This window comes from Macadamia integrifolia, chromosome 10 (genome assembly GCF_013358625.1).
Source record: "Macadamia integrifolia cultivar HAES 741 chromosome 10, SCU_Mint_v3, whole genome shotgun sequence".
Taxonomy (NCBI): Eukaryota; Viridiplantae; Streptophyta; class Magnoliopsida; order Proteales; family Proteaceae; genus Macadamia; species Macadamia integrifolia.
The window spans coordinates 6914844-6936735 of record NC_056566.1 but is presented as its reverse complement, the minus strand read 5'-3'; the positions used below and the strand labels follow the sequence as shown (position 1 = coordinate 6936735).

General features: G+C 39.3%; 1 pseudogene; it reads left to right on the top strand.

Moving 5' to 3' along the window:
* Window positions 1-11973: 11973 nt before the first annotated feature.
* Window positions 11974-15625, top strand: LOC122091605 (annotated as a pseudogene).
* The last annotated feature ends 6267 nt before the right edge of the window (window positions 15626-21892 follow it).

The window sequence follows — 21892 nt, the reverse complement described above, 5'->3', positions numbered from 1 at the left end:
ATCATAATGTGAAGAAACGGTTGCATCAATGTGGACTCACATTATTAGGAAGTATAGGATTCTGTGAGCAAGAACATAAAAGAACATTGTCCATCTAGAATTCCCCACGCCTAGACACAACCCCTATTTTTTAGGAGTTGTAAAAAGATGTCCATGTACCCTTAATGTTATGAGCCTCATTATCACTCTTTTAAATGCATTTAGTCATCAAGTCACCGTCTATGAAATGATAATTATTATTGTGAGCTTTTTTTTTTTTCCTAGTAAAAGTTTATTGTTTGAGAAAAAAAAAAGTCAAAATTACGATATCTGATTAAATATTTTAATTTATCCCATTGAAAGGATTAATTAAAGGAATACAGATTTACTATTAAATGAAAATTAAAAACACTCCTAGTCTTAGCCATTCACTATGAAATGCCAAAATTCATCTAAGACGTATACTATATATCAAAAAAAAAATTTTTTTTTTGGGTGAAAGAATAAACTAAAGTATGACACTTTGAAAAGAAAAACATAAATTATAATGGAATTTTACTTAGATTTTCTTCAGCATTGACAGTTATCAATAAGGAGTTTCTTAATTATTAGAAAATGCTTAGATTGCACAATGGCACTTAACTTATAATATAAGTTGAAATGTTATAAGAACAGAAATCTATGATTATATTGCACTTTTATGATATTTAATATATTAATGTACAAATAGAGCTTAAATGTGGTTGATATCTTTATGAAACATTTTAATGATTAGTCTTCAATAAGTTTAAATATATTTCCTAGAATTGGATAACTCACTAGTGGCTTATCACAACTTTTTTTGGGTAAAATTCCAACACATTCATATGCTCAGAAGAAGATGGTTCAACAAAAATTGCAAATACAATAATAACATTAGGCAACATTAACTAACATTAAACAAGATCTAAATCTTTTAAGAGTTAAGACTAATCTTTGAAGGGAAATAAAAGAGATGAAGAAGAAAAGGGAAGAATAACAGAATGGTCTCTATAGTGATCATTCAAATAATTCCATCCCTATGGAGATATCACATCGCACATGTATGTATTGACAAATATAATGGAGGTGTAAGCACCCCAAGCTACACTTTCCCAGATCTATTGATACTACAATTCACAAATGAAAATGTTGTCTTCTAACGTAGGATGATATTTGTCAAAAATAAAGGTATCCATCGATTATGGATAGATTGTGATTCCGCGGCAGCAGTGTTCATGATTCAAAGAGGTTTAGTGCCTTGGTTTGTGTGCCAAGTGCGGAATTCGCTTCTTTCGCATATAGAGAGTATTGAGCGGAAGGTAACACATGGTTATAAAGAGAAAAACCCTATCACTGATTATTTGGCCAGAATTGGTGGCAAAACATACTTCTTCGATTAGCTTCCCTACCAAAGTGGGGAGCAATATTGAATGGGATGCATTAGACCAAGCAAGGTTTCAGGCTATGAATGGTTGATCTATTTAGTTGGTTGGCAAAGCTCCTTTGCTGATGGCAATGCCAAAGGTAGGTTAGTCTTTCTTTGTTTGAGTATTTGTCATTGTTAGACTTGTAATTTTTTTTTTTTTTCTTTTCCATTTTTTTTTAATACAAATGACATTTCAGTGAAAAGAAAAAAATATCTCACTTATAAACTGCCTTCCATGAGCTGTGACAGCTCCTCTCATCCCCGTGGGAACTTCTTTTGCTATTGAAACAATGGTGCAATCATGTCCACAATATCCTCTAATGGAAGGAATGTTGTAAAGAAAACCTAAAACGGTGGAATCGCATCCAAACAATTACACAATGCCAATGATTTACATAGTTTGGCAACGTGCCCATGTTCAAAGTGAGATGAGATATGCTTCACTATCAAAGGAGAACAAGGTTACACCCCACTCATCCTCATGCCTCTCTCAGATGATAGAGAATGAACTTGGTTTTTCTTTTTTTTTTTCCGCTAAATGAGATTTATTTAAATTCAGTGAAAAAAAGAACAGTGTACATCATCCAACCGAGAGGACAAACAACCCTCTCCAAACCCCCACCTTCGGCATTGCCATCAACCGGGGAAAGGAGAAGGAGAGCTGTCGAAACCTATACTTGGGTCTACCATTAGCATCTCTGCTAAGGAGCTCCGCTACATGATTTGGAAATAAAATATTAGCCTCAGAAACACCCATCTTTGCCGCATCCCTTGCTAAGAAATCCGCAATGGTATTTGCCTCTTTGAAGTTATGGGTAATCTTTCAGTTGATTTCATCTAAGTAGGTTTTAAGGAAAGACCATCGTTGAGCTACAAACCAAGGAACCTTTCGTTGTTGAACTAGCATCACCACCGTAGTAGAGTCAGACTCAACCCATAGATGTTGAAATCCAAAATCTCTAGCACGCATAAGACCTTCTATTAGGCCTTCCATCTCCGCTTGGAAGACCCCTGTGACTCCCATAAAAATTTTATAGGACCCTAGCACTCTTTCCAAGCAGTCTCTGAAGATGACACCTGTACCTGCTCTACCTGGGTTCCCCAACGAACAGCCATCAAAATTGAGCTTAACCCAATTTGTTGGAGGCTTACACAAGAAAACCTCGAGAATAGGTTTGGCAAGCATGTTTTGAATAGTCAGCCCCAACCTTCTACGGCACATCATATCAGCCATGGTTCTGACCGCCCTTTAGTGCTAGGCTTGCACCACTTTACCTCCTCAAGGATAGAAAGGCAAATGTGACTAGGTTGTCTCCAGCCTTCATCATGCCTTCTCATATTTCTTTCTCTCCATAATATTATCTGCCACGATGAGCAGCCCCATCTCCCAAGCTTCTTTGCATGAGATTTGCTCCATGGACCTTTTCCACCATTGGAACAGCATAGGAACCGAAGATGGAGTAGTCCACCTTACGTTAAAGCAACCGTAAAAAAAAGACCAGATTTCATTCGCAAAGGGGCAGCAAAGGAAAAGGTGGACCGTACCTTATTCGTCTACACCACACATGCTACATTTAGAAGCAAGGACGATGCCTCTCCTTCTCACCTCCTCGTCAGACGGTAGCCTCCCATGGACCAAACACCATCCTAAAATGGACTGCTTGGGCTAAGCCTTTTTATTCCAGACAGTAGATACTCAAGGAACCTTAAGATTGCGACTCCTAATTTCCTCCCAAGTTGACTTGACTGAGAAAGAGCCATCCAGAGAGCCCTTCTAGAAGCACCTGTCATTGCATTCATACTGAGGAATTTTAATATTTTTAATCAGACTAAAATATATCTTTCATCGTCTTAAACTGAACATTAGGCATATTCCACTAGAAATTTGCGATAAATCTATTCGTCTTCCCCGTTAATGTATGGTCCTCACTGAACCCTATATCAACTAGATCCTGCACCGAATATCCATCCACCGATTTATCACTCCAGAAGTTAATCTTTTTCCCATTCCCAACCATCCATCACTCATTATCAATGATATTCCAAACCTTTCTAACACCTGGCCAAATGGATGATGCCCTATAGCCTTGTCTGGGGGAGCCGTTTCCCTTTAGGAAGCGTTGCCTTAGAAAATAAAAAAACTAGCGAGTCCTCATGCTTTATTTTCTGTGCCATGCTGCAAAGCATCTTTTTATTCATATCTCACAGTCTTCTTATGCCTAATCCACCTTCCTCCTTTGGCCAACAACACATGTCCCATTTAACAGTGATTGTCTTTTGAGAATCGATCTCTCCAGTCCAAATGAAATTTTGCATCCACCTCTCCATAATATCCATCACAGAGGAAGGCCACCAACATACACTAAAGTTGTGATTTGGCATTCCCAAAATTACCTATCACATGAGCTCCACTCTCCCAGCCATAAATAGTAAGTTTCCTTTCCATCCAGCCAAATGGCCCTTCACCTTGTCCAAAATCGACAACAAGGACTCCTTCTTAACCCTTCCTTTGAATATTTCAACACCCAAGTATCTGGTAGGTAAGTTACACACTTGGATGCCTAACTCATCAATAATTGTCGGTTTGCATTGGGCAGGGATTGATCCTAGGAACAACTTGCTCTTTTCAAGATTAACACGCTGACCAGGAAATTCTTTATATTTTGAAAGAAAAATTTTTAAATTCTTCACACACCTTCTTGAGGCATTGGAGAAAATAAAAATGTCATCCGCGAACAAACGATGAACTGAGGTAGCTACACCTCACGACCCTGACAAAGCTTTCATTTTCTTCATTGCAACCAGGTCGCCCAACCCTCTATAGAGCACCGCTTCTGTGATGATGAGCAACATAGGGGATATAGGGTTACCTTGACACAGACCCCTCTCCACCCCAAAAAAACCCACTGACCCGCCATTCAGAAGGACTGAGATTCTGGCAGATTGCAATAACTGATAAATCCATGAAATCTATCGCTCAAAGAAGCCGAATTTTCTCATAATATGAAACAAAAAATTCCAAGAGATGGTATCATACACCTTATAGATATCTATCTTCAACCACATACCTCCCCCACGCGTGGAAGTGAACATCATGTTTGCCAACTCTGAGGTCAAACTAATATTAGAGTGGATGATCTTCCCTTTCTAGAAGGCCCCCTGTTCTTTAGAAATTATTCTAGGGAACACTTTGGTCAGTCTCAAAGCTAAGATTTTGGAAATGATTTTACATAAAAAATTCCCCATGCATAATGGTCAGAATTTATTCAAGGAGGTTGCACCCTCCACTTTTGAGATCAATACCAAAAAATTGTTATTATCCCATAGGGCATATACTCAGTTCTAAAGAAGAATTTTACAGCCTTACAAACATCTTCATTAATAATTTCCCAACATACCTAATAAAAGGTTTTAGGGAAACCATCTGGACCACGGGCACTTTCAGGGTCGAGTGCCCCAAATCGCTTCTTTAATTTCAGGGTTTGTAGGGGCCTCATCCATCCACTTCCTATCATCATCATCCAAAACTTTGGGAATGCATTCCAGCATTTCTATGTGCTCGGGGGGGGGGGGGGGGTACAGACTTGTGAAAGTTCTTGTAAAAATCAGTCACTTACCCTTTAATCAGGTCTTTAGCAGAGATCGTCACACCATCCTCTCGTTTCAATGACCAAATTGAGTTTTTATTCCTTCTCATTTTTGTAGAAATATGGAAAAATTTTGAGCACCTATCGCCTTGCAATCTCCATTTAATACGAGCTTTCTCAGCCCAGAGTTTCTCATAATTCGCCAGGGCATTCAGATGTCTAGTTTTAGCGTCTGCTTCACAGGAAAATAAGGAATTAGTCATTCCTTGCAACTCAATATCACGTTGCACCTCCTCTAACCCCTTCTTGGTATCCTCCAGTTCCACATTAAAATTAGGGAAGTTAGATTTAGCCCAAGAGCGCAACACCCCTTTCAGCTTTTTTAGTTTTTGCATAAAAACCACCATTGGAGAGCCCTTATATCCTCAAACCACGATTCCTTCATAGCCTGCAAGAAGGATTCATTCTCTAACCAAAATCTTTGGAATTTGAAAGGGCAATTACGAGGCCTTTCCGACGCCTCAAAAACCACCAAAATTAGAGAGTGGTCAGATGCCAACCTTTGGAGAACAACTTGATGGGCTTTACGAAACAAGGAAATCCATGCATTGTTACAAAAGCTCTGATCCAGCACAGCAGTGACGTTCCGCCTTCTTCTGTTGTTTGACTAAGTGATTTTTCATCCTTAGGAAGGAATTTGCATCATCAAACACACATCCACCATCGCCCTGAAGTCCATCGCAGACCCCTGATTAAAGACGTCAAGCCCCCTCTTTTCATGGGAGAAGAGGGTTGCGTTAAAATCCCCAACCATCATCCACAGCGCATTAGGACCAAGGTAAGTAGCCATCAGCTTAGCCCACAGGTCTCTCCTTTCCTTTCCGCACGCACACATTTGGCATGGATAACTATGATAAAAATATTTGTTTGCCTCCATTGAATAGACATTGTGATCTGTTGGTCCGATGAAGCCAAAACAGCAGGCTTAATAACTCCCCTGCGCCACACCACCCAGAGGTTTGGGGCCCTATCATATCTAACATTATGAATAAAGTCCAAGTCATAACCTCGCTTACTGAAAAATAAGGAAGGAAAGTCCTTGGCCATCATCATGGGCTCCGCAACACACAGGAGGTCAGGCTTTTTCTCCTTAATTAAATTACACAGAGCCAGCCTAGCAGCTGACTTCCTCATCCCTCTAATATTCCAGAAGAGGGCAATCATAGATTACATTTTTGAAATGGAAATACAATTAGACTTCCTCAAAGTCTGCTCCGTATTCGCCACCTGTCTACCCTTCTTATTTTTAGCATTCACACACTCAATCTCTTCTCTGTCGCAGAGAGACCTGTCCACTTGGTCCACATCCATGTGAGTCACTACTGCAGTCCCACCCTACACATGGATAGGGCTGATAATAGTGATCATGTTGCTTTGCTGCTCGAGGAAAAAAAATGGAGTTCCTTCCAATGCCATGGTTTTGGTTCTGACCGCCCCTGATTGAGAGGGTCTCACGACCTTCCCTACTCATAGTGTGACCTAAATCCGCAGCCTCACGTTGCACCATATCATCATCCATAGCATGGTCTTGCTGACCCTCCATGTCAGACTCATAGTTCGAGTCTTCCTCTAGCCTTTGCGACCCACAAAATGATCCGCGATCCACTCCATTCTCCTCTATACTGCCCAAGCTACCCATCTCCATATAAGGAATATCCTCATGTGCAAGAATATTCTTATCTAATAGGAAATGATCCAAAATAGGTAAGATAATACCCAATTGTCCGTTACCCATTCCTATTTCCAAAGGCCGATCTTCTTTCTTTATTTGTTGACCAGAAACTGTTGGAGAGATATTCCTTGATTGGGATGGAATCTCTCCCAAATTGGAACGGGATCTTGACATCGTAGCACCGGAACGTCGGTCACCACCATCGTCCACAGTGTACACTACCCCAGGTATGCTCGCCTGCGTTCTCTCTTCTTCCCTGGACTCAGCCGCCTTCCTCTCTCTGCATTGGTGGACCAAGTAACCCACTTTTTTTGCAAAATCCGCACCTGGACATGCCATCTTCGTATATAATCACCTGCTTGAACCAGAAAGAGTCTCCAGTTCCAGGTTGCTTCCTCTCCACGTAGATTTCTTCCCGCCCCTTTGCACCAATCTCCACCTCCACCTGGACTCTCGCGTAGGTTCCCATTGACTCAGATCTGGTACGTTGTCTAAGGTCACAGGCCTTCCAACTGCCTTGGCCATCGACAATAAGATTTTTTCATGCCAGTACTCAAGTGGAAGGTCTAGAAACCTAATCCACACTAGCTTGGTAGAGATATTTTTGCATGGACGTCAAAATCAGGTTTCCACGGCTGAAACCTGATGACTTGTCCCCCAATTTTCGTCTAACTTCTCCTCCACATTGCCGCCATGTCTCCTTCTTGATCGAATTGGAACGATATAAATCCCTTCCCCATTGGTGCCATCTTGACCCTACCTTTGAGGTTCCACAAGACACCAGCCTTACGAATATCATCTAATGAAATAAATCTGAAATTTCCTCGGCCAATCAATGCAAATATGAACCCCAAGAGGCGTTCCTCATATGCGCCCTACGGAATGATGACTTTGGTGCAGGATCTTGCATGAATCGGTTCTGGAAGCTCACCCACGTCAGGAATTACCCTTCCCACCACTGATGCGAAAGATCTTTTTGCAGCAGGTTCATGGTTCCCCTCATCCATTGCAGTGATGGTCAGAACAAATTGCCTTTGGGTGGAGATAACATACAAACCCAGAATTCTTCGAGAGTTGAGCAGATCTCTATTAACCGAAATACATCTAGGTTGGCATCCTAGTGTTGAGACACTTGCCGGAATAATTGGTGGTGTAGCTTCACACATCCAATCTGGCCTAGAAATGACACATTTATGAATTCCAAGAATCTTGGCGCCCTCATGCTCATGTCTAAGGTCCATTTCTTCGTCTCATCTAATGAGCCCATGAATTTTCCTGAAACCAATCACAAATAAAGAGATATGATGATTTATCAAAGCATTACTCATTAGCTAATGGACACACCTTCCCTCTCGTTATTCTGACGAGAGACATCTCTATCTTCCCCCACCATAGATCTCACTGGGAGCAGAAAGTCAGTAATGAGCGGTTGCCTACCACAATCTGGAGGCCATCCACCCTCGAGCGCCTGACCGCCACCAACCTGCATCTCCATGCTTCGTTCTTCATTATCCATCTCCCTCCCTAATGTGCGACCCCCACTCCTAGATGGATGGAACTAAAAGAGCCTTGTAGAAACCTTTCCCATTAGTATTCACTAGAAAGTCTGCATCAAATGAATGAACTTGCATTAGTACACAACAATATTATATAGGTATACTTTACCAGAATACCTATATCATCCTAAAGGCCTAGAACTCTTTGGATCCTACCGCCTCTTAACGGCCCTTTAGAATCAGCCAACAACTAGAAGCGACAGAAATGATTGATACAAATATATGGTTTCAGTTGGGCTGACCCAGTTTGGATTTATTATAGTTTTATCTTATTAGGTTGTTATTGTTTTGATACTGGGATCGGTTTACCATGTATAGAGAGAAATAAGCGTAAGAGGCAGCGTGACCCTACGCCCTGTCACAAAGGGGGAGAAATGGCTGTCCCACCCCTTTTGAAAGGCGAAAATCTTACATCTATTAATGCCTCTGCGTGCACATGCTCCCATTGCATAGGGGTCACACTTGCCTCTTAGGAACCCTCTCCCTATACATATTTATGTGAAAAACATTTTTTAAATAATTTTTGGGTTTTTTTTTTTTATCGGTTTTTGTCTAGTTTTTAGGTTCGTTGTGGTTTTTAATTGGTTTGATTTTCGACCGGTATCATGATATCTAAAACTAGAGCTGATTTGATCGGTTCAAATCGGGTCGTTCTATCGTTTTGATTAAGGACGTGACACCTCTACAAGTCCCCAACTCCCTATTGGATGTGGGATTGTGGATTGGTATTGTTCAGTAATTCATCATTTTGACCGATTCCTAAAATGGAGTAAGAGGTTCACAGCTAAGGAATTGGTATGACATTTCCACAAAAACAATTTAATCTTTTGGAGAAGTTTAAGGCCCTAGGACCACCTCGAAAAAGGGCTGGTTGAATTAGGATACGCCTCATTATTATGGGGGAAAGCCCATTGATACATTGATTTAATGGTAAATTTTCAATTAGCTGCCGGTAGGGGTGTCAACCTTCCGGGCTCGATTAGGACTAATTGGGCTTGACCACTTTGAAGCTTTGCACCATGAACTCCTACTTAGTTAAACGAAATTAGCTTTGGTGGGTATGATGAGATTTATAATCGGGCCAATCGATCTCGAGCTGTAAATAGATTATTATAAATGGGCCTTAGCCGGTTTAACTGTATATAGTCTTTCCCTAAAATTCGTCTCTAAAGTGGGCTGGAAGGCCTGTTACAATCATCTCTTTCTTTTAGCTACCATGTTAGGTTTCTCTCTTTGACCTATTTCTCAACCCATTAAGGAATTAATATCTTCTTCAAGTCCATTTGTATTAAGTTAATGCAATCACTATCAAATATTTTTTCCTTGACAAATTAAACTCTCCCAACCCCCTCAAATTCTCAGGTCCATGTTCATTTTCATCACAAATATAAATTAAAAATCAAAAAAGCTTTGACCACAAAAGAAAAATTTCATGTGAATATTAAATGATATTCTCAGTCAAAAAACATTTTAAAAACCTATTAGAAAACATATCTTCAAGATATTAAAATATCAATGGCCCACAATTGATCTGTTCGGTCAGGTGTCCATCACTTTACACCATTGTTGGAAAATCAGGTTTTTCAACTTGACTCGTCCGGTCAAAAACCTAGCGAGTCGAGTTGGTTAAGCCCAGTCAGACCGAGTCTTGTTTTTTATGTTTTATATATATTTAAATACAATAAATATGTAAATCAAATCATAAAAATACAGAAAAATATGAAAAATGTAAGAGAAAAATTCACATATCAATAATTCGAGGGTTGCAGGCAAGAGTCTTTCTCTTGGTTAGAACGTTAGGTTAAGGTTAAGGATTAGAAAATATAAATTATATCTTCGAACAAAAGAAGAACTTTGGATTTAGGGATGTGAGAAGTTTCTTGGATCCCAAATTCCTTTTAGTAAAAGGAAAGAAGTAGGAGAAGTTATTAAGTTAGGAATCTTAGAATTGTAAAGAGAATTTTTTTTTTTTTAGTATCTTTTGATATAATGACTAGATTCGATGGGTTTTTCAAGATGTCAATATAGAATATCTTGACTCGTCTCGAGTCTTTTTTTTTATCTTTTTAATACAGGGTAAGTCTTCGTGACTCTTGATCAGAAATCTCAAATTTTAAGTCTTTTCAATTAAAACTTGATTTTTCAACTATGATTTATACCCCTTCACTGAACGTCCACCTAACAAATGAGTCAGGATAAACGGGCCAGGCCTTAAAGTTGTGACCGATCAGGATAAACGGACCTTACCAAGTCCAGCTTTCTGGATATTACCAAAAAGGGTTGGAATTAAATATAATATGGGAAAAATGATCGTAGAGGTTATAGGCTTATAGCGTGTTCTCTGACATGCTTGTATGAGATGACTGCCCCGCATAAATATCCCACCCCCTTGTGCATTTGCGTTCGCACCCATGACGAAGAAAAGTAAGATCTCATCATATAATTACAAAAGTAAAGCCATACATATATATATATATATATATCTAGATATGTATGTATGTATGTATATATGGATGGTATGGGACTATGGGAGTGGGACAGCATGAATCTGCATCGCATGACTTCTAGGATCAGCGTGTTGTAATGCTTAACAAGGAACGAACATCACGCATGCATGCATGGATGGATGCGGGTTTACTGAAAAGACTGTACTACTCCGTTCCCCAAGTGATCAAATCTTCTAGAAGACAAACTGGCGTCTTGTGACTCCTCACTTTCAATAAATGTTTCTAAAAAGCGCTGCCTTTGGGATCTCTCTCTCTCTCTCTCTCTCTAGCTTTCTTTCCAGTCTTCATATGTTGAATGTAGAAATTTCATCTAGATTGCTATTCAGCTTGGAGTTTTCTTTTTTCATCGACTGTAAGAAACTGTAAGAAATTTCTCTCTCTCTCTCTCTCTCTCTATTGCTATTCAGTAAGGGAAACTTTGTTTTTGATTGCATGTACTTCCCATATCTATTTGTTTTCAATTGTGAGATAATAGGGTACCTACAGTGAAGCTGAAGAGAAGCTTACCTTCCAGCATGATCTATCAGCCACAACTCAAGAATTAATGAGGCGTATAGCCATCTGCAAAACTCGAAAGGGTGGAACTTCAGTACTATTATATTGGGTGAAACTGTTATTTCTGAATTTCTTTGTTTTATCTGATCTCTTGATTAGTATTAGAAGGAAGCTTTCTCACTGTTAATATGATGTTACTTTTTCTCACCTATAGCATCTCCCAAGCAAGTTTTGAGATTGACAGGATAGTTCATTTCGATCCATGTTGAAATTGAAATATTCCACCGAAATGGAAAAATTTGTTGAAATGGAAACAAATTATCCTGTTTTTAAATTTTTTTGCTAGATTTGAACAATGATTGAATGCTAACACACTAGTGCAAAACCAAACTACCACTTTTTTTCCCCCACATCTAATCATGGTCGTAAGTCCAAAATCCACCCACCCAATTTGCAGATTACCTGCACCATGTGTCCAAGACTATTAAGATCACTCAAACGAGGTGGCTTTGAGGTAGCTTTCTGGTGGGGACTGAGTGGATGGGTTTTGAAGCTTTATATAGATGCCATCGTACAGAGAAAAATTTTCCATTCTTTATCTTGGGTATCCATCCTCGACTGATATATTACTTTTGACATTTTATGTGTAGGTTACCTGGCTGAAAGTTCAATGGATCAGAGTTCAATAGCCCCTGAAGGGTCTCTGTCTCAGAACTTGGCTGTTTCTGAATCCCCAAGTGGTTGGAACAATGATGTAAATGTTTGGCCTTGGACTGGAATTGTTGTTAATCTCCCAACTGATTGCAAGGATGGAATATATGTGGGGGAAAGTAGTTCCAAGCTGAGGGAGCAGTTCATACAGAAAGGATTTAACCCTCTGAGGGTGCATCCTTTGTGTAATTATGAGGGTCATTCAGGGACTGCCATTGTGGAGTTCAACAAAGATTGGTCGGGATTTAACAATGCAACGGCGTTTGAGAGGGCATATGAAGCAGATCATCATGGGAAAATAGATTGGCATGGAAGGAAACACAAAGGGTCCGGTATGTATGCTTGGGTTGCCCGTGAAGATGACTACAAATCTGGGGAGGAACTCCAAAAAATTGGAGATTTGAAAACCATTTCTGATATTGTGGCGGAAGAAGAACGGAAGAAGAAACTTGTTTCAAATCTTACCAATGTGATTGAAATCAAGGATAAGCACTTGAATGAAATGAAGTGCAAATTCACTGAGAGTACTCTGTCTCTCAGCCGTTTGATGGATGAGAAAGATGAGCTACAACAATCAAATTTCCCTATTATTTTAATATTTAAGGCAACGGATTTACATGGTGCCGGCTTATATTGGCAGTTTACATGCCAAGCCAATAGCCAACAGTGAAAGAGTGCATGGTGGATTAGGATGCATCATATAGGGGGTCCACATATTTAATGAGGAGAGACGAGAGAGAATGTGACAGGGAAATAGATCTTGGAGACAATAAGTTCTTATTAACAGCTACAAAAAATAGACGGATCTCACGTTTTTGTGTATGAATCTAATAAATTTTGCTCTAAACAATCACTGTTTCCTTTTACTGATAATATTACATGTTGAAATGTGCACGGCTACTATATTAGCAGTTGCAATAGCTTTTGATGATGATCTGCTGAAGTGTTTGACATTCTTATTGGTAGTTGATAATATTATTTATGGGTTTCCTTCAGAGCGCAATGATAAACAGATACCTTCGAAATGAAACACTCAAGCAGAAGGCTGATGAAAACATGATGAAGCTGGAAATGATCATCAGGTGTGCCCTCTGTTAGTTAAAATGGGAACGGCAAAAAAACATTGTTCGGTACGGGCATGTTTTAAACGGATCAAAACGTGAACGGGACGGTCAAAAATACGGTCAAATACGGTAAAAACGGGAAAAAATAAAAAAACGGGCAATACGTGTTTTAAACGTTTATATTTAAATAATACGGTGTCAAAAAAAGGCAACATATAGACATAAATTGGCATAATAATTCTCTAAATACCTAGATAACAATCAAAACAAATATAGATAATATTCATTTGAAGTTTTAAACGCGTATCCATTTTTAATATCCCTTTTTTTTACTATCAAAAAAACGGATACGCTTTTAAAACGCGTTTAAAACTTCAAATAGCCCGTTCCCGTTTTTTACCGACTATCTGTGAAAAATTCGGCAAACGGCGTTCAAAACGGCAAAAAAACGGGACGGCGTTTTAAACGCGTTTTAAACGCGAATAAACTAACAAAGGGTGTGCCTGGTTTTAGTGGGCCTTGAATTTTGTCATCATGATTACAACAAGTATGTAATTTTAAGTAACTTAGAGAAATCAAATCTCATTATTTGGTTATGACATTTGATATCAGAAGCAAAATGAAGAACTCCACAAGAAAATAATTCAATTAGAAAAGCAACTGGATGATAAACAAGCACTAGAGTTGGAAATAGAGCTGTTAAAGGGGACATTGGAAGTGATGAAACACATGGGGAGTGACGTTGATGCAGAATTCCTGAGAAAGATGGAGTCAATGAAGCAAGAGCTGGAAGATAAGAAAGGAGATATGGAAAATCTCCAATCACTCAACCAAATCCTTATTACAAAGGAACGCATGAGTAATGATGAGTTGCGTGATGCTCGTAAGAAATTAATTAGTGTAAGTCTTTCTTTCTTAGTTTAATGCTGACAATTCTTATGTTTATTTTTAACTGATGCAAGCCTGTTGATAGCTTAACATTTTATGTCCTTTAACGGCATAATAAAATAGTTCATGAGATTCCATTTTAAATAAGCTAGTGCTAGATCCCGTACTCTTGTAGATTTCATATACACTTGTCGGTGCTTATGGGTTCACAGCACTTGTGCTAGGGTATATGTTATTGGAACTTAATTGTGTTTCTGTGAAGTATCTCAAAATTTTGATATTTCAGCCTTTCTTTCCCAAACTGTACCTGGTTTTACATGATCTTATTCAATTTTTTTTAAGCGTGAGACTAACTTCCTGTGTCTTATAGGGGTTGAAAGAATTGTCAGGTCATGCTCAAATTGGAGTCAAGAGAATGGGAGATCTCGACAACAAACCATTTATTGATGCCTGCAAGCAGAAATATTCTTCTGAAGAAGCAGAGGAAAAGGCTGTAGGTCTGTGTTCAAAGTGGGATGAGCAACTCCGAAAACCAGAATGGCACCCCTTCAAGATCATCATGGCTGATGGGAAACCACAAGTATGCTTTTTAAATATGAATGTCCTAGCTGGTCCTTCCATTATGATTATAAATATATATATATATATATATATATATAAATCTTTACCATAAGGAAGGCCAACAGGACATCTGTCTTCATGGTTCTGATGGCTGATCATTGGACTAGTTTGGAAGGTTTAACACAAAATGGTACTGGGATCTTGTCTAGGCATGTTTTCTGAGCAGGGTAGTGGTGGAGTTTTCTGACGTTTCATAACATCTCGGATGCTCAACTTCTATTTTGGTGGTATCTCACCCTTCATTATTAACTAGTTCTCTCTATTGAACATGAAAACAAGAATTGATTATTTGATTATCTTTTGATATTTCTATAAAAACCATTTTGCATGGTACCTTCATGAATATCTTCGCAAAAGGTGCATTTTGAGCCACATGGACTAATGATGTGGCTATTATGATTCAATAAAGGACAACATGTTTGGATTAGCCATGTGCCAAATTTTAAACTCAAATTGAGTCAAATACCCCAATATGTATGCCCATGCATCCCCACAAATGACCATGCTTTCGTATGGTACTCTGACCAATACTGTACACTCCCATGGTCCTGGATTTTTTAAGTTGCTATTTTGTCACTTGGCAAGCTCCGTTTAAGCTTAAATTTTTTGACATGTGAGTAGGGGACCTTGGGTCTTCCTGTCCACAATAATTGGACCCATCTGATTTGCTACATGGTGGAGATTTAAGGCCATTAAGGCGGGGGTCCGTTTTAGGAAGGGCTTCCCCAACAGACCATGGAGGAAGAGTGTCCCTGTGACTGCAGTTCTTACATTTTGCCTTTTTGTGTACCATGTTGATACAAGAAGTAATAGATGAAGAGGATGAAAAGCAGAAAAGCCTGAGCAATGAGGAATGATTTGGGAGACAAGGTTTTCAGGGCCATTAAGACAGCTCTGAAGGAGATGAATGAGTACAATCCATCTGGTGGGTACATCGTATCTGAGTTATGGAATTTCAAAGAAGGAAGGAAAGCTACATTGAAAGAAGGAGTTTCATTTATACTGAATCAATGGAAGTTAAATAAGCGCAAGAGGTGACCTAAGACTGAATGAAAGGTACTGGAATTCTATGCTACTGCTGCTCGCTTAAGACAGAACTATGATTCGAGGATCTTGTTGACAGTCGTTACTGTTTGCAGGAAATTTATTGGCATAGATTTTATGTTGCATTTTTTGGCCTGGTACCAAGAGAATTTGGTGGCAAAGATTGTTGGAGAGGAGGCTAAAGATTAAATAGAGACAGGAATTTACTTCCAAAACTCTTTAAATCTTCTTTTACCTTATGTTACCCCTTCACTTACTCATCTAAACTATTCTGTTGCATCTGCATTTAGAAGTAAAAGACTAATGGTTGTTAAATACTTTGATTTTTTTTAATGCAAACAAGAATGGGGAACCTATAAGCATTTACTTCTTTGAATTCCCTGGTTCTACTGTGTAATACAATCCAACATCATGTCTGAATCGCTGTCGTAATTAATGCCACATCCAAGCAGTTTTGAAGGCTTTGAAACCATTATATCAAATAAAAGGGTGAAGGTTTGGCACGTCGTCGGATTGCCCAGCCATGTGTCTACAGTCTACCTCTCTCCACCCTCCTAGTGAAAAGGCTTTTGTCATAAAGTATTTAAGGCAAGCATACTTAATTGTGACTCATGCATTGGATTGTTGATGTGGCAAATTCTAATCACTGGACATTTAGGGAATGATCTAGATTGATTTCAATTAAAATTCATACTCAAATCCAATCATTTATCATCTTTGCATTTCTTTGTCCATAGAATCCTTTGTGATCCCATGCACCTCTACAATTTTTGTGGCCTTGGATTTTTTTCATTTTCTATTTCACTCTTTGGTCAAATTGACATGTTACGTTTGGGTCTACTTGCTTAAAAAAATTCAGCATTATCGAACAAATCACATTCATGTTCTTAGAACTTTTAAAACTTGAAATGGATTTGGAAGAATCCCTCAGTCCAACTCAGAATTGATTGGAACTGATCTGACTAACCTTGATTCTATTCATAGAGTTCAAATGAGTTAGGTAGAGTCCAATTCGGACCAATATCCTCTCTAGCGCATGCAAGGTATGATGCCAACCCTTGAATGTAAATTGACGTGCTAAATTCCTACCCAATATGTGTGCCAAGGTCGAAGAGTTTTGGAAATTTTTTTTATTAGGAGAAAAAGAAGAATACAAACCTAAGGAAGATATTAAAAGTAGTTGTTGTCCTTAATGTTCATTCTACCTGCCATCGCCTTATAGGTTATATATACTTGACCTTGCTAAACATATTATTATTACTTTTTAGACAAAAATTGGTTTAAACAAAGTATTGTCCAGTTCAATTCTAAGGGAAATAGTGGTCCATGACCACATCAAAAAATTGCTAGGGTTCATTAATGGTCTTAAATCCACCATATCACTCCAAATCCTATGCACCTCCCATCCTTTTTGACTATTTCTATAAACCCGATCAGCGGTCCCTATGCTGCCACTTCAATACCCTCTCCTGTTATTACATAAGTAGCAAGAAGAAATAAGCATTTATTTTGGGATAGGAAAACGATAGCTCGATCGGATATATTAAGAGATCTATTACACACAACAGTTATGATTAACACTTTATTGGAGAAGTAAGGTATCGGTGTCTTTGTGTCAAAACTAGGTTCCATATCCATCACCTGTGAGTAATCTGATTGGTAACCATTCATTTGAGCAACCTAGAAGTTCACCTGATTTTGGCTACTAATTGACATGAGTACATGACGTCAGAATCTTGATGTTTGTATTTTCGTTAATGGCCCCTCTGCTCATTTCATGTGTATTGTGGAGACAATGTGATGAATGGAGGATTGATGATAAAAAGTTTTTTTTTTTTTTTGGGGTAAATAACAGTCTATTGAGATTCATGTGCAAAGCACGTGGGTTGAGAGTCATAAACTTCTCTCAACCACAGAGTGGAAAACAATCAAACTATCATACGCACTAGACAGGGCCTTCCTTGCTAGAGTGTCCACAAACTAGTTGGATTCTCAATTGTGAATGAATTGACACTCCATAAAAAAGGTAGTTAAATGTAAAATATCTATAACAATTGGCTAGGCCGACAAGATTACTTTCTTTGTATCATCTTGGATATAGTTGAAATCAGTTCCTTACAATCAGACTCTACAATCTCAAAATCCAAACAATTTTTTTTTTTGTAGAAGATCAGAAATTTATTAAAAAGAGAAAAATGAATCAATTACATAGAGAAAAAAGAAATAAAAAAACTCAACAAGCTGATGGAGCGAGCCTCCACCTTCGGCATTGCCATCAGCAGAGGGTCACAACCACTATCTATAGAATCTGAAGCGAGGGCGATCAGATTCATCTAGAATTAAATCATCCATAATAGACTGAGGGAGAATATCTCTGACTCCATATAATCCAAACTTTTCCGCATCTTTGGCTAAGTAATCTGCCACAGGATTTGATTCTCTGAAACAATGGGTAATCTTCCATTCAATGGAGACTACATAGCTAATAAGATTGATCCACTCCTGATACACAAACCATGGGATGAGCCTATGATGAAACAGGGCAACCGCAGAGGAAGAATCAGATTCAATCCAAACTTTCCTCACATCAAGACTACAAGCATAAGTTAGACCCTTGATGATGCTCCAGATTTCCGCTTGGAATTTTGTAGCGATACCCATCAAAAAACCAAAAGAAAAAATCATCTTTCCGTTATGGTCTCCAAAAATGCCACCGCCACCTGCTCGGCTAGGATTCCCTAGGGAACATCCACTCACATTGAACTTCACCCAAGGCTTGGGCGGCTTACACCAGTGAACTTCCAGGATGTTCAGGGCAGAAGAAGACCGAATTGACAGAAGGAAACATTTACTCATAACAAGATCCGAGGCATTGGAGGGGGAAATATTCATACCATTGCAAATGAAAGAAACATCCTTGAGCACCATATTCACCCACCAAGGAAGGGCAGCGAGCCTTGTCCTCATACCGTCTGAGATTTCTTTCTTTCCAAATAGCCTCTATCGTCACGACCAGCCCTATCATCCAAGGCCTCTTTAGGGACCAGCCTCTACCCTTATTTCTCCACCATTTGCTAACATTAGCCACAGTAGGATGCTTGGCCCACACCACGTTGAACATAGCAGCTGACCTGGTCCATACCTTAGAAGAATAGTTGCAGTAAAAAAAGAGGTGATTGAAAGATTCCTCGCTGCATCCGCACAAATCACACCTAGAGGTCAAACAAATCCCTTTCTTCTGAATTTTATCATCAGTAGGCACTTCCCATGAACCTAGCGCCAAGCCAAGGTAGAGAGCCTGGGCGGGAGATCCTTATTCCATACAGTCGAAGCCTAAGAGACAATTGGGACTGCCACCCTAAGGCCTTCCCAAGCAGATTTAACAGTAAAATTTCCCATTGGTTCCAACTTCCACATACACATGTCTTCCATGGGAGTGGAAGGGAGAGGCAAGCTCTTTGTAGAATCAAAGGCCAGGTTTAGAAGGTTTGACTCAACATAATGTAGATTCCATATGTCGTTATCAATAAACGAATCCACTGTATGAAAGTGGTTTCTAAAAGCATCCTCCCCAAGGCAGGAGATCTCGGAGATGGATCTAGGACTCATCTAGTTATGTCTCCAAAAATTAATCTTTTTGCCGTCTCCCATAATCCACCTTTTATTTTTTCCCATAAAATTCCACATTTTCTTGATGTCTAGCCATATTGAGGAGCCTTTGTATCCTTTCTTGAGATGGCCATGTCTAGATAAGAATCTAGCCCGAACCAGTTTGCTAAGATCAGAATCTTCATTTTTAATTTTCCAGGTCATTTTTGCAAGAAGAGCTTTATTAACATCACGAACACGTCGGATTCCCAATCCTCCTACCCTTTTTGGCTTACACACTGAGTCCTATTTCACAGTGATGGCTTTGGTAGTATCAATCTCTCATGTCCAGAAGAAATTCCTCATACATTTTTCTAAACACTTAATAAGGGGAGCCGGCCACCAATAAACAGAGAAGCTGTGACGGGGCATCCCTGAGATAACAGATTTGATCAGCTCCATCTTCCCGCCAGATAGAGAAGCTTTCGCTTCCAACCTGCTAATCTGGCCTTGATCTTGTCCATGGTAGATAAAAGAGGCTCTCTCTTGACTCTTCCTTGAAATATTTCCACTCCCAAGTATTTGGTTGGAAATTTTCAAATGGGAATAGCCATCTTCTCAGCGATCCAAGACTTCCTAGCAACAGGGATCCTTTCAAGAAACATCTTGCTTTTCTCTAAATTAAATGTTGTCCAGAGAAACTCTAATATTTCTCCAAAAAAGATTTAAGGTTGCAAACAAATATTTTGGAGGCGTTCATGAAAATGAAGATGTAGTCTGCAAACAAAAGGTGAGAAGGAATAGGAATATCACGAGGACTAGAGATAGGCTTAATGAGACCTTTCCTTCCCAAATCCTTCAAACCCCTGCATAAGACCTCTTTAGCAATAATAAACAAGAGAGGAGATATAGGGTTGCCCTGTCAGGGTCCTTTGGTAGCCCCAAAGAAGCCAATCGGCCCACCATTTAGAAGAATTGAAATTCTAGCAGACCTAAGAATTTCACTATTCCAGCCAGTCATAGTTTCAGAAAATCCAAATTTTCTAAGGGTCAAAAAGAGGAAATCCCTAATAGAGTATCAAAGGCTTTCCTAATATCATTTTTGAGACCCAATCCACCCCTCTAGAGGTCTCCCCCATTAGGTTGGTAAGCTCAGAGGCCAATCCAATATTAGATTGAATGATTTTACCACACTAGAAAGCACCTTGCTCTAGAGAAATTAGCTTAGGAAGGAAACCACTGATACGGGTGGCCATAATCTTAGACTAAGTTTTACAGAAAAAATTTCCTATACATAGGGGCCGAAATTTGTCCAAGGTGTGAGCACCCTTCACCTTAGGAATTAATAAAAGAAATGAATTATTAACTCCATTATGGAGCATACCTGAAGATAAGAAGTTCTTCACCGCGTTGCAAACATCTTTTTGAATAATAGTCCAGCATTTCCTGAAGAAAGCTCTAGAGTAACCATCTGAACCAGGAGAGCTATCGGGGTCTAAGTCCCAAAGAGCCACCTTGATCTCATCATCCGTGGGGATCGCATCAAGCACCATCCGATTCTTATGATTTATCACTAGAGGAATGGCATCAAGAATGTTAAGGTAAATGTCCACATCCACACGCCCGTGAAACTTTTCATAAAATTCTGCTAGATATGACCCCATCTTGTCATGATTGCTGATCACATTCCCATCCTCCTTTAGAATGGATCTAATTGTATTTTTCGATCTCTTCACCTAGGCCATAATATGAAAGAAGTTGGAATTTCTGTCTCCTTCCTTCAACCATCTAACTTTAGACTTTTCCGCCCACATTTTCTCGTGTATATCCAAGGCCTTCGAGTAGCAATGTTTTACGATCACCTCTATATCAAAAAGGTGATCAGACCTCCCTTCTTCAATTCTACACTGAATTTCCTTAAGATCAGCTTTGGAGGACTTTACCTCCAAATCCAGATTTGGAGGACTTTACCTCCAAATCCAGATTTGGGAAGGTTGATTGCGACCAAGCCCGAATGATGGGTTTCAGCTTCTTGAGCTTCTGAGCCAAGATTTGGATAGGGGAAGAGCATGTGGTCTCCATATTCCATGTATTCTCCACTATAGAAGTAAACTCCACATGATCCAGCCAAAATTTGTTTAGGCAAAAAGTGAAATTTTTTGGCTTCATAGTGTTTGCCAAACTCACCAAAATTAGAGCATGATCAGATGTGGCTATGAGAAAAACTTGTTGGATGCAATCAGTAAAGGTGCTCATCCAATCAAAATTGACGAAGGACCTATCTAACACGGCAGCAACATTACCCCTCTTCTTGTTGTTACTCCAAGTGAATTTTCTTTCAGAAGAGGGAGCTTGGATCATGGAAGTGGAGTCCACCATAGCGCCAAATTCCACTGTAGCTCCCATGAAGAACCTACCTGGACCTCGCCGTTCATGGTCGAAGAGAGTGGCGTTGAAATCTCCAATAATCATTCTTGGGCCAGACAAAGGCACAGACATCAAATCAATCCATAGGTTTCTACGCTCTACCTAAGGCATTTAGCATGCACAGCCAAGATATCAACAGTGCCACCTAGCCAATTTAACAGGAACGATATCTACTGGTTAGACATCAAAGTAACCACTGGCTTCGAAAGGTTTCTCCTCCACATCACCCATAGGTTAGGTTCCTTA